The sequence below is a fragment of the Rhea americana genome, unplaced genomic scaffold (assembly GCF_003343005.1).
Source record: "Rhea americana isolate MKP2758 unplaced genomic scaffold, rheAme1 scaffold_108, whole genome shotgun sequence".
In the NCBI taxonomy this organism is placed as follows: Eukaryota; Metazoa; Chordata; class Aves; order Rheiformes; family Rheidae; genus Rhea; species Rhea americana.
Window position 1 is genome coordinate 2,880,013 of NW_028185128.1, and position 12,918 is coordinate 2,892,930.

The window sequence follows — 12,918 nt, forward strand, 5'->3', positions numbered from 1 at the left end:
CCGCCGGGGCTCCCCTCCGGGCAGGGAAGCCCGGGCGAGGCGGAGCCCCGCGAGCACAGGGACGGCTGAAAACGACGGGGAGGAAAACGAAGCGCTCGCTCTGCGCGTGAAAACGGTAGCTGATCCCCCCCCCGCCTTCCTCTTCCCGGGGCTGTAATTTGACTGCTCTGTCTGGCTCGGCTCCAGAGGCAAGTCCAAGTGGTTGATCCCCCCGCCTCCGGGGGAGGAGGAAAAGAGGGGCGAGGAGTCAGCTGCAGCCCAGGGCCGGGCCGGGCCTCCCTGGGGAGGGGCCGAGGCAGCGGCGCGGCTGCGGGAGCTGCATGGAGGAGGGGAGTTGCACTAACTCCCCTGCCCGGACGAGAGGAGGAGGAGGAGGAGGAGGAGGAGGAGGAAGTTTGGAGGTTAGACCGCTGCCCGGAGCCCGAGCGCGGGGAGGAAGGCGGCGCGGGCGCGGAGCGCTGCACGGGGGCGCTCCCGGCGCCGAATGAATTACGGGGCAGCTCCCCCCGCTGCCTCCACGCCCCGCGCTCCTGCGCCGGGATTTTAAACGGGGGCGAGGAGGCGAGAGGGCGCCGAGAGGCTGCAGCCGCCGCCGGTAAGCGCGGGGCTTTGTTCGGGGGAGCGGGGGGCGCCGCCGCCGCGGGCGGGGGGAGCGGGGCAGGGCCCCGGCCCCGCCGCAGCCTTTGCAGGCGGCCCTGCTTTGTGCTGGGCCGCCGCGGCGCGGCCGCCCCGTCGGGGTAAGGGGGCGTCCGCGGCGGCTGGCGCGGTGCGGGAGCGTGCCGGGCGCTGGGCTGCGCTGCAGCCCTCGGCGGGGGGAAGGCGCGTTGCTTTTAGCGAACGGCAGGAGTGCCCCGTGCTTCTCGTGCTGCACCGGTGCTCTAGCGAGCGTGGTGCCTTTTACAAAACTGTTCCAAATAACTCTGGTGTTTTAAAACAGTGTTCATTGGATTGTGATAAGTGTGGCCCCAAAGCTTTTTTTTTCTTTAATATAATCGATTAAGCAGCAAGAACATGTATTTTGGGAAGGGAAGAAGGGAGAAAGGTAATGGGAGCAGAGCAGTATCCTGGATGTATTYCCCCATCTCCTATTTGTGTGTGTGCTTTTGCTGACTGTGCTGCACGATCCTTGATCCTCTTGTGAATGAGATGTCCTTCAGACCTCATCCTGCATCTAGCCAAAGGCTTGGTGTTGACGAACCTGAAGCACTCGTTTTCTTCTCCTCACAAGAGAGAAGAAAAGGACCTGAAATAAGCTTAGTTGTATGTTGAATTGGCTTCTACTATTGTCTGGCCCCCCATCCCCCTTAATTATTAATTGAGAGACTCAAAAACAGCTGTGGCCTTGCTTTTTTCTCTTGATGCTGTTTGTTGATACTKTAATTATTTAATAATGCTACTTAGAAGAACTGATGACTTATTGGTGGCTTAAAAACTACATAATAAGAGSCTACTGATAGTCTTCCTTTGCTAATGTTGTTTTTTTGGAGGGAGCAATCTTTACTGCCTGAAACTTGTGGTTCAAATTTCCACAAGCGTTTGTTACCCATGCCTCTAGCTAAATTTGTAAAGGAATCCTGTTAGCTTATACAAAGCTAAATCTGGCTGTAGCAACTCCTGGCTATATAATTCACYGTGGTTCGCAAGGCACAGTGTATAACTTCGTTGAGATTTATTTTTAAACTTTTTTCTTTTTTTTTTTTTGATGTGGCACGTAGTTATCTTAATTTTGAGAACTTTCGCCAGTCTGCACGTGGGTACTTTGAAGTGAAAACATAAGAGTTATGCTAAGGTTAGTAAATTTATTAATAGGGCGCTTGTCTTGAAAATGTGAGATGGCAGTTCGAGATCAGCCTCTTAATGAATATTGGTATTGTTCTCTCATCCGTCCAGATGCTTAGCTATTAAACTTTGACTCTCTGCTTCTTTTCTGTGCTCTAAAGTTCCCAAAGTAGAATGATGCAAATGCTCTGATAAATAGTTCAGTTTTTAAATGGGTTCATTTACCAGAACGTTGGCTTCTTCTCGCAGACCTAGGGAGCCCTAGGTAAGCAGCATTCGTYTCTGGGTGTAGGGTTGTGGGCGCATCTGTGCGAAGACATGCTGTGATACTTTCAGTAGGTGTTAATGTGCCACTCTTGTTCATGTTGTACTTTACAGTTTTTCAAAAATTGCTCCTAAAAAYAGTGTATAATTGGATTGATTTGTAAGTTGTATTTTTACTTGRTAACTTCTTGAAAAGACAGTATTGACTTGATTTTTAAATGTAATTGTTAAGAGAAAGATAGGTAGATGTTAGCAACGTACAGCTTCAGAAATCTTCAGAGCTTAGAGAGAAAAGAGCTTAGTTTGCTGGAAACTTGCATGATTTCAGGGCGGCAACCTGATCTGCTAATATTGTGACCTGTCTTCCTTGGGCAGGATGTGAGAATGCAAGTTAATTGTCCAAAGACCTACTTTGAGGCTAAAGCWGTTGATTGTGAAGCCTTGATATATRCTGTACCTTGTAGAAAAGGTATGGAACTAACAGACAGGGTTTGTGGAATCTTTTCATGTGGGTGCAGGTTTGTTGTTGTTGTTTTWGCTCTTTTTAATAACTTTATTGTGACCTGAAGGTTTAAAGCTAGAAGAGGGTTGAAAATGCCTGCTTACTTGTTTAACAAGTAATTTAAGCTAGTTTGTGGTACTTCTCTGCTGCTCTTASTTGCAGGGTGGATGTGACTGAACCCTCCACTGATGTAGTTTTACAAGTGGCATCAGTGTTAGTATTTTTGCTGTGCTGTTTGGAGTGGTGTGCATGTTTGAAAACTTCCTCATACAGATTTGCTGGGATCACTATATACCTTCCTCTGCCTTTCATGTGCTTGTGACTTTTTGGCTCCAATTCAAGAAAGGCTTTTTGAGACCCATCAGGTAGATGGGGTTATGATAAGTGATAAAGGTAAATGGTTGAAGTGGTGCTTTTGAATATGTTGATTGCAAATTCTGCAGTGCAAAGTTTATCTGTTTGCTATCATATAATGCTCTAACAGAACCCTAATTTTGATAGCAGCTTTTCTCGTTTTACTTTATGCAAAAGATTATTATTAATGGTGTTAGCCAAAAGAAGTGATGTTATCACAGAATACAAGTCGTAGGCTCTGGTGTATACTTCTAAGATCAACATAGAGACATAGCACAACATRAATACAATTACAAAAATCTGTTGTCAGCAGTTCTAAAGAATACTTCCACAAGTTAACCTGAGATACTCTTGCAAAAGCTTGCTTAATCTTAATTTCTACCCTGCCAAAAAAAAAAAAATTATTTGTGTAAAGAGATGTCTGCTCTAAAAATATAAGTAAGCCTTGCTCAATTTTGTGTTTAAAATGAATCCAAAACCAAAACAATTCCTGAGGGAGGTTGCTATAAAAATGTGTGAACTGACAATGGACAGGGTTTTTTGATTGTTTTTTATTTTWTTATTTTTTAACTCCCAAATATGTTTTTGTTTATTTTAACAACTATTTGATGCACATATCAAGCCATGCCAAAAACTCATCCAACTGAATGGGTTTTTCTTTCTTTCTTTTTTTCTTTTTGGTTGTTTTCTTTTTCTTAGGCTCACAGCAGCTGTGATTTTTGTATGGCAGTCCGCTCAGGAGGATCCTTTGCTAATGGGGACAATGAAGATGCCTTACTGCTGCTTATTTTAAGCAGCATTTTCATTCTGTAGTATTAAAAGGGGGAGGAGGGATAAGCCAGCCCTCAACAAAATTTGGAGCAAGAGAAAACTGCAGGAGTGTTGCTGATAGCTCAGTCATGCGTTTAGAATCTACATTACTGTGGTTACACAGAAAAAGAGTTTAGTTTTTAGGATGGGGAATTCAGGGGAAAAAAGTGTGTGTGTGGGGAAAGCATTATTTATTTAAACTGAGAATGCAGAGGATGATATGGCATCTATACTTTTTTCCTCTGCTTTTTTAAAAGGTGCTTTTCAGAGCACTTCTTGTAGATGCTCATTTAATTGTTGATTAAGTCTCTTATCTCAGAAACTAACCAAAACTTTTTAAAAAGTTGTACAGTGTCACAATCACTTAAAAAAAAAAAAGCGCATACCTCTCAGACTTATGCATTTGATTTATTAATCATTAATCTTATAATATTTTTCAGTTCCTTTTGGTTTTAAGCCCACTCATGTCATGCTTTCCAATTCTTTTCTTGTAGCTGCAATGCAYAGAAACTTTTTTGAAAGAAGAATTGAAATTTCTGTGAGAGGTCACGAATCCAAAACATAGGTCTTTGAGAAAAAGATCGCATATCAGAGCGAATTGGTGGAATTGCAGAACTGAGGGGAAGAACAGGAGCAAAGCGAGGAAACTAAAGTCAGCCTTAGCGTTAACAACAGCACAGTAGCAACGCTTGCGATTGGAAGTATTGGTGCCTCTTACACACATGGTTCAAAGTGCAAGAGGTGAACATGAAATGATTAATGACGTAAAGTTTCAGCAAAGGCTATTCATGTTAATTCCATTTCCAAAAGAGTGAGTAGGAAACTGTTGTTTTTCTGTTTTACAGTGTTAAAAGTTTCTCTAGTCCTCCTAAGGATATAAAACATTCTTCCAGATATGGTTGTAGTATCAGGTAAATCTGTTTGGTCTGGCTCACTAAGTCAAGTTTAAATGAAGTTAGCCTAACATAGGTTTAACTGCAAATTTGATTACTGGCACAGGAGAAGACAGGAGTCTAGTTAGAATGCACGGGGAAGGATATTGAGGGAAAAGCCACTGGTGCTATTTGAGGGGGCCTGAAAGAAGCACTTGTCCAAGCAAAGTTACTGGCTAGTTAAAACTGTCAGTGGCTGCCTGGGCCTTCTGGAGGACCTAAATGTGATGGTGGACACTGTCCTTGTTCTCACTGACTGTGATGCAGAGCATTGCCATGAAACTACAGAACAAAATGTCAGTTTAAATGAGTTATCTGGAACAGAGAACAAGTTATCTGGAACAGAGACTTGATGCATATGACTTAGTTTCTTTCCTTTGCTTCCACAGCAGGAACTCAGCTATTCCAGCTTTCTACCCCTTCTGTAAGACCGTGAGTGGTTACACTGGTGGAAACTGCATGTATGTGTTGTAAGTGTAATGAATGGGTATATCTTGGACTGGCAGCTGTTTCCCATGCAAACCAGTGACTCAGAAATAGTACTAATTATCTTTGAATCCTATAAATCTTGCTTGCCTGCTCTGCCACTGAATTTCAGACTGCAAGTGGTGCCAAGCCTCTTCCGATAAGCATGTGTTCTGTAGAAACTTGCATGCGAGTCCTGCCCAGATGCTTTAAAATCAAAATTAATGAATGTTAACATTGAAGTAATTGAACTTGTGTCCATTCAGACATTTTAGGATCATGCCTCAGGCATTAGTGTCGTGCAGCTAGTATTTCCGGCTGGTAGGATGCATGCATCCTATCAGCAGAGGTACTGAGCAGAAGTAAGGAGGGTGTCACAGCAACAGTTGTCGAATCACCTGCTCAGTTGCTTACTCTTAGCTGTTGTAGCCTTGATCCCTAAAGCAGTGAAGAAAATATTGCCCTAAGGAACGCTGTCAGGGACAGTGCGACAGCCGGCTTCCTTCCCTAGTCATGGCTGACATCTTTCAGCTTGTCATCTGTGTGTGGGCTTCAAGGTCAACCTCTGCCTCTGATCAGCTCACATATCTCCCAGGTTTAGTATGTAGCCAACATTGCTTTACTTTCTCCCTTGCTTCCAGTTGTGCTGGGGGAAGTTATTTGTAAATGCGGGCAAGTTGTCATCATTAACCTCCTATAAAATCTCCTTTGTTAAAATATTTATTAGCCTCCCCACTTTCCCACGATTAGCAACTGTCTGTTGCAGCTTTGCTGTGATGTCTACCTACCTTGGGTTTTTTTGTTTTGTCTTGTCTTCGTAAGTTGCCTACTGCAGTAAGACCAGATTTATAGTTGGAGTTCTAAGGCACTACAGAAATACAAATAAACAGTGGCAGGACTACTGGCTTTCTGCTGCTGCCACTGATCTGTGCCACTTTAGTCTAAAGTCACACTGTGCTTTGGTTCCCTAATATGCCTGATAATACCTGATATGAAGGAAAAACTGTAGTTCCTTCTTTATAAAGGATGTTGAAAAGAGATGAGTGAGATGAAGAACTCCTTATTGTGCAGGTCTATCATCTTCACCATCACTTTGGCATGCACAAAGCTTTTTTTTTTTTTTTTTTTTTTTTTTTTTTTTTTTTTTTTTTTNAAATCTGTTTAAACTGCAGCAGTTTATTATCAGCAGAAACTATATTTTAGCTTGCAAGCAAGTGGAAATGCTCCAATTTGGTGTTGCTGAGATTAGTATGCTGACACTCAAGTGTTTGTGAAACTGTAGCACTGTTTATTTCCCAGGTACTTTTCATTATCCTGATAACAGAACTTGTGGTGTTACTCAGGGAGCTGCTCTGTCTTAGTGTCTGAATGACATCACAGAATTCAGCTTGTTGCAAAAACATTAATTCCTCTGAAGAATCAGCAGTCTTGGTCTAGTTGAATAATAACCAAAGATGTATTTAAGAGTGAGTCATGGCTGCACTTGGAAAGGCAGCTTGCCCCCTCTCTCATTCGCTAGCAGTACAGGATGTTTGTAATCTCCTCTCCTTTCAGTCCATCTTCTCTGAAAATTATCAGTCTCAAGTCATAAATCTCCRAATAGGTCCCCTTAGACCGGAGTCTGTCTTGGTCCTTCTGTGCTCCTGCTGCTTAGGAAGGTCGGTGTCCCTGTCCTGCAGGCAGCTGGGCCATGCTCCTCACTGGGTATAGCCTTTTACAATCCTGCCTGGGCTGTATGATGAAGTCTCTTCTGTTTTGTGGTAGGAGAGTGTCTTCTCCTCTCTGTCTTCCCCTGCAAGCCTGAACCAATTTAATCTYGTCAGCCTTTCCTAGATTTACAGGAGAAAACCATTAGTTTCTCTTTCTTTGTCTACCTGAAGCATCAAGCATCAGGCTTTTTGGTAAAYTCACAGTAAGCCATCACTGAAGCGTGTGATCTGTTTTTAAGTGAAAGATGTTAAGTAATCTATGAGGGCATCAATAGCCRTTTAATCGCTAAGATTTCCTTTTGATTTACAGGATAGTATCTTGGCATGTTCTTCCTCCAGTGCTTCAGATAACATTGTTCCTAAACTGATATAAAAAATGTCTGCATGTAGGAGAACCTGTGAGGGGCAAACTTTTCAGGTAGAAGGGCCAGTTTCTTTTGCAGACCTTCCCACCAAGAATCACTTTGCTCCTTCATAAAGTCTGCCAGCAGGGAAGTGTAGAATAAAAGATCAAAAAGCCCCCCCTCCTTTGCCTTTCACATAAAGAAAGGGRGGGGGGGRAAAGTAGTTTGCTAAGACATGGACTGTGCTGAACAGAGTTCTGAAAAACTGATCTCCTGCGTGGTGAGGCTGCCTGGTGATCTCTGTTACTTCAGCTTGTGCTTTGTCATGCTATCTGCAATGTCATCCTTTTCTAGCAGTATAGCCTATTACCACCAGAGGTGCTGTACATGATGACAATGTCCCTGTTCTTAAATTTCACAGCTTAGTTATGCACAGTGCAGATCTGAAAAAAAGGCCAAATTAAAGAGTTTCTTCCTGCAAGTCTGCAGCAGTGTGGCCTGCCAATAAAACCACCCATTCCTGGTGTATTTGGCTTTTGCAGCCCTCAGGTGCCTCCCAAGGAACTTGTTCATCCAGAACACAGCATAGATACTGACTCTGATTCCCACAAGGCCAAAGCAATGCAGAATAGGCATTTTCTTCTGCTTTGTGTTGGTGGAAACTTTGACCTGATGGGACATGTACAGCTGGGCATGGAGGAGAATGGGGTCCTTCCACACACTACTATACGCTGTTGAGGTAGGATAGGAGCTGTGTCTGCTTTTCGAGGAAAAATTCTGGAGAACAAACCCMCGGATTTGCTGTCTTCGCGAGAAAAGCTGGTGTTCAGCCTTCGGCACTGGGGAGCTGTTGCCTGACCTCTTTCATCTCTAGGGGGCAGTGCTTCCATACACACCTGATGGACTCGCCTGGCTGCCCTAGCTGTGTGCCTCTGCCGCCTAGTCAGGCTCCCAGAGGGGATGGGTGCCAGGGCCACCTGCCTGCCTCTTAAATGCTTCTGCCCTGTGGTGATGGGTGTTCTGCCTGYTATATACTTCYTTTTYCCCCCCTTTTCTATAAATCCACGCTTTTGCTGCATGCAGTCTTTTTCTGTTTTTCACAGGGGATCAGTGGTGCCTGTTTTCACACAACTTCAGGAAAAATGCACTAGCCTGCATGGTTTATTTTTATTTTTGTTATGAACTTTGAGTCATATCAGCAGGTTATAAATTTTGTATTTGGGCCACAGTTACTCGCCTGTGCCAATACCTGGTGRTACAGTGATTTCTTTCCTGGAGGCAGCTTGAGGAATTATCATAGAATCACATGGAATGGTTGAGGTTGGAAGGGACCTCTGGAGATCATCCGGTGCAACCCCCCTGCTCTAGCAGGGTCACTTAGAGCATGTTAGACAGGGTTGTGTCCAAGTGGGTTTTGAAAATCTCCAGAGGAGGAGACTCCACAACCTCTCCGGTCATACCAGGGATGGTTAGGGGGAGTTCTTCTAGCAAGGGCACACTCTTAGCTGTTGACTTTCTCATGCAACTCTGCCTTTGTGTTGTTCACTGTGAATGAGTAAAGGAAACTCTAGCAGCAGTGCATTTGTTTGGCCTGTGCAACTAACTTAATAAATCTGAGAAAGCGCTCAGGAAAGTGCATGAGGAATAAATCCGATTTYTGGGGAAGCAGCAGGCTTTCTGTTCATCACCACAGTTACGTCATGTGATGAGGAGGAGCTTCAGCTTRTGGCCTTCCCTTGATGCTGAAATAAGCAAATTGCTTTCCTTGACTGGAAAGGTTGGGCTCTAAGTACGTAACTTAGTAATAATCATGYCCAATAAATTCCTACTTTAGTCTGTTGTTAATCAGCAGCAATGAGAACTGTGTTTTGCTATCTGATGAATGTGAACTTCTACTAAGATTTTTCTTGTCAGGTTCTTTTAATGTATCAATATATGGAATTATTTGAGAAGTGTATTTTGTTCTAAAATACTATAATAAATAGGGACACTAGTTTATTATGTGGAAAATGCAATGTAATCCAAATGGTAAGGATGGAGTTGTCTGWAGGTGAGATACGATTTAGTATGGTTGAGGACTAGATAAAAGCAGGGATAACTCTAATTTATTAATCAAATATATTTGATATGCTACTTGTAGGAGTGGCTAGTACAATTAATTTATACATAGTTGTGTGGCCTTGGCTTATTTTGGTCTTTTCTATTAACAGAAGTAGGACARGGAAGTTTGAGAGCAGAGATTTCAAAAGTCAAAAATGTGTTTGTTTGTTTGAGGGAAGCAGATTGCTGGAAGAAAGCAAAAATGTTAGCCTTTCACTCAGCACCTTGGTTTTGGACCATTAGTGCGTAGCACAAAGTGGTTATGTGTCACTTGCACTTCTTAGGAAAACTGAGATGAAGATAATTTCAAAGACTCCTATGAAAATAACATAAACCACCTGTCCTTTTGCTGCAAATTATTTTGGCTGCCTCCCATACAGCATGTATCCAGAAGGAGAAACTTGATTTAGAGAGTTTTGAAGGAAAGATCGTTTTCAGGTCTCTAGGCTTTTCATTTTATGTTACAGTGAAATCTTCCCAGGTGCCAGAATGCTTTGCATAGAGCAGCCTGCCATTATGGTCCAAGTGAACTTAAATATACCTCTGTAGCTGAGCATGGATTTCTCTGGTGGGTTCGTTTAACTTGGTCCTGTAGAGTGCTGCTTTTCCCCCTCCCCTTTTTAATCTAGTAAGAATTTAGCATTAAACTGATGCTTGCTAGATATATCTGTTACTAAGATCTCAAAWCCCATACGTTTTCTAAGAGTAATTAAGAATGTAAAGCTTTTTGATTAATAATTGTAATATATTTCCAGAATAACTAAAGCTATTTTAAAACATTCAGACTTTTTCTTTTGGGGGAAATAGAAATTGCAGTACAATTCATGATATACTGGATTACCAGTTTATTTAAGTGGACATACACATGTTTTCTTTGCAATAGTATGGCATGGTTTTTATAGTGATATTTGAAGAATAAATTTTGTATTTGGCCTGATTGGTCAAAACTGTGACAGGATGAAAAAAACGTTCTCCTTCCAGATTTTTCTCCTGTATATCATGATAAAACCAAAATCTGTAGAAAGCTTTCTTGGGAAAGATAATCAGCTAAAGCATATTGATAGAAGCTTATTCTACGACATTCAGTAGATTTTAGTTTGTTCTGATGTGATTATAGGATGCAGCTGAAGTTACTGATCCAAAAACTTTGAAAGGCYACCAGGTGATCTAGAGTTTAGCAAACATCTAGCTGCTTTATGCTGGTAATTTTACTAAGGAGCTAAAAAGCTGTTATCAATGAAAGTTTCATCAAACTAGGATACCCCTGTAAAAAAAAAAAAATCATGTTTTTCAAATTTGCTTGGCTTCTTTATTTTTAAAATACACTCATTTATTTATATTTAAATGATTKTGATTGCCCCTACTTTGTATGTATTGACAATCCGGCTCTGTTYAGGGTTTTTAAAGAAACCACTTTCTCTAGCAGTTGAAATGGAGACCTTTGCCTCTGGAGGGTTTCAGAGGAAGAAAAAAAAACCACACATGGACTAAATAGAAAGTAGGATGGTAATCAAAGCTCATTTTGTATTTTGGCTTTGTTTTAATTTGGTGCAGTTACGTAGGTGGCATTTGAATGTTTTGACTGTTACGGTCTAATCACAGGAAMAGAGTAAAACTACTAATATATTTCCCTCCGCAGGTTCACAGAAATGTTAGTGGAGACTATTCTGTGTTTTCAGTTACAAGTGGAAAAAACTAAATGCTGTAGTTAATGTCACTCAATGATACTAAAAGAAGAAGAAAAAGTAGGTACTCCTTTAATCTGTGACRCTGCCTTGTAGCGTTCAGTGTTGATTCATTGTTGTAAATTTAGCAACTGGATGGCAGATGAAATGTATTGATATTTCATTAAAAAGTATCTCTCCATTGGTGGAGTAGTGTTTTTGTACTTAAATCTGTAGATGAATGTCATGCTGCATTAGCAAGATTGAGTCAATTATACTACTGTTGAAAGTAGACAAATATTTTTTTAATGGATTTTGTTTTTTAATATAAAATCTTGCCTGTTTATGATTTGGTTTCCCTAGACCGAATTAACTTGGAAGCTCAGCAGGGATTCTGTTTGTTCTGGCATAGGAAYAAGCATTGGGCAGAGCTTTCTGGTCTCAAAGTGGTAATGGTAAGAGACTTCTGTGATGCCCCCAGCCAGCTGAATGCCGGAGGTATTTTGCCATACAGGAAATCAACTGCAGCTGAATGTGCGCTGTTTCCACTCCAAGTATATAAACGTACCTTTTGGTGATATAAAAAAGAAAAAAAAACAAACCCCAACCCTACTTTTTATCTAGTCTTACATTCAGTAACTCCTAAAAAGTTCAGAGAAAGAACATCTGATGTTCTGTTTCTGTGGAGTCTTCCCTGTTGTGTTTGGCTGRGTTGTAAGCACAGAAAGTTACGACGGAGAAGTAAGATAAATTTATCCTGAAGTGCTCTAAAATAGGTAAACCTAAACTGATGGTTTATAGAAATGAAAATAGTAATGATGGTATGTCCGATATTCTTGTTTAGTTCTTAACCGATATTCTGAATGATATTTCAAAGCTGGTGATGGTTGGGTAATCAGCAAAGGAAATCAGTTTTTTCCCTTGTTACATCAAGAAATGCATATTTCTTTAGAATAGGCTTTAGAATAAGCTAATGAATGGTGCTATAAAGAGCTTGCATCAAAACTGTATGGAAAGCATTGCCTTTTGTTTAGTGCTAGAGGAAATGGTGTTTTGATCTGGATATACGTCATGTTTTGTTGGCTTCTTGAGAATGGCTACATCAGATGCAGGTACCAGATCTCAGATCGTGACTCATGGCTCTTATTTTGCTTGAACAGCTAGTGATATGTTCTTGTACTACTAATCATGAAAGGGAGGATCCATTTTGGGTAGGGGTTTCCAGACATTAAAGATGCTTAGGTTTAAAATCAATATTAGCAATTTCTAGAAGGAGCATTGCCTGTAGCTCTTAGAGTTTAGAGCTTGGGAATTTAAGTGCTCTGCCACTGACTTAAAACGTAACCTTAATTAAACTGTTTCACTGAGATTTTAAAGGTATGTAGGTGCTCACAGTGGTAGTAAGACTCTTAATGAGTTTTTTCAGAATCACATTAGTGTCTAATTCCTGTTCAAAAATCTGACTCTAACTTARTCTGTCTGAACCAGAATCAGCCCGTGCTGCATTTTATCCAGTTCTCCATAAGGTAAAATGCAAAGGCAGTACTGTGAGTGTGGCTTAAATTTCATAAATCTGGATAAACATGTCCCCCTCCGTGGATTATGGACTTGTGCTCTCGTTTATCTTTTCTCTAATTCCATAAATTTCACGTTCCTTTCTGCAGAATGCAGTAGATTCAACAGAAGAGAAGCGACTCCACTTTACCTAACCTAAAGGCGACTTCTYTGGTGAGTGCTCTACCAGGTAGATCTTATTGATTGATTGATTTACTTACTTACGGAAAGAGACTTTTTGCTTATCTCTTGCTGAGATTAACACTTAGCATTTAGTGAACATACTCCAAGTTAACCATAAGACTACTTAATATGCAAATCTCAAATAGGTGTATGTAGAATATAGGCCTGAAATGGTAAAGTTAGCCAAGATGGCAGTTTTCCTTGATGTACATGTTAGTGGGGTTTTATGCTAATAAAATTAAGCATTTAAATTTAGAT

The 12,918-nt window shown here is 41.4% G+C and overlaps 1 protein-coding gene across 2 annotated transcripts in view; it reads left to right on the forward strand.

Annotated features, from left to right (window-relative positions):
- Positions 1-324: 324 nt before the first annotated feature.
- PLEKHG1 (pleckstrin homology and RhoGEF domain containing G1) overlaps positions 325-12,918 on the forward strand; it is a 141,799-nt gene continuing 129,205 nt past the window's right edge. The window contains exons 1-2 of one of the 2 annotated variants that reach the window (XM_085310779.1): positions 325-595; positions 12,588-12,651. The gene's annotated coding sequence lies outside the window, so the exon portion shown is untranslated. The remainder of the gene's footprint in view (positions 596-12,587; positions 12,652-12,918) is intronic. The other variant, XM_085310787.1, reaches the window with a different exon arrangement.